The 268-nt window shown below is 53.0% G+C and overlaps 1 protein-coding gene across 1 annotated transcript in view; it reads left to right on the top strand.

Moving 5' to 3' along the window:
- Positions 1 to 33: 33 nt before the first annotated feature.
- plekha4 (pleckstrin homology domain containing A4) overlaps positions 34 to 268 on the top strand; it is a gene marked incomplete in the record, with an annotated part of 15,835 nt that continues 15,600 nt past the window's right edge. The window contains 1 exon segment of the mRNA XM_032501938.1: positions 34 to 268. This exon segment is cut by the window's right edge and continues 56 nt beyond it.

The raw sequence follows: 268 nt of genomic DNA, 5'->3' as shown, positions 1-268 counted from the left end.
GTGTGTGTGTGTGGGGGGGGGGGGATGACAGAGAGTGCACTGTCAAAGGACAGAAGAGTGTTAACAGCCAGCGTAGGTAGATCATTGGACAAACGCTGCAGCTACAAGTTAGAACAGAGGGAAGTAGTGAAAATCAGATAGGCAGGTTCACAGGAGAGGAGAGAAGTGGTATAACGGAGTACAGCAGGGGAGGGTTGTGGCCGTTTGGGCAACAAGAGCTTTTGCTAGCCAGGAAGAGGGCAGCCAAGCCTGAGGAGATGCTGTGAGG

This window comes from Etheostoma spectabile, chromosome 21 (genome assembly GCF_008692095.1).
Source record: "Etheostoma spectabile isolate EspeVRDwgs_2016 chromosome 21, UIUC_Espe_1.0, whole genome shotgun sequence".
In the NCBI taxonomy this organism is placed as follows: Eukaryota; Metazoa; Chordata; class Actinopteri; order Perciformes; family Percidae; genus Etheostoma; species Etheostoma spectabile.
Note: the sequence above shows the minus strand (reverse complement) of the source record. Positions and strands in the feature narration are given on the sequence as shown.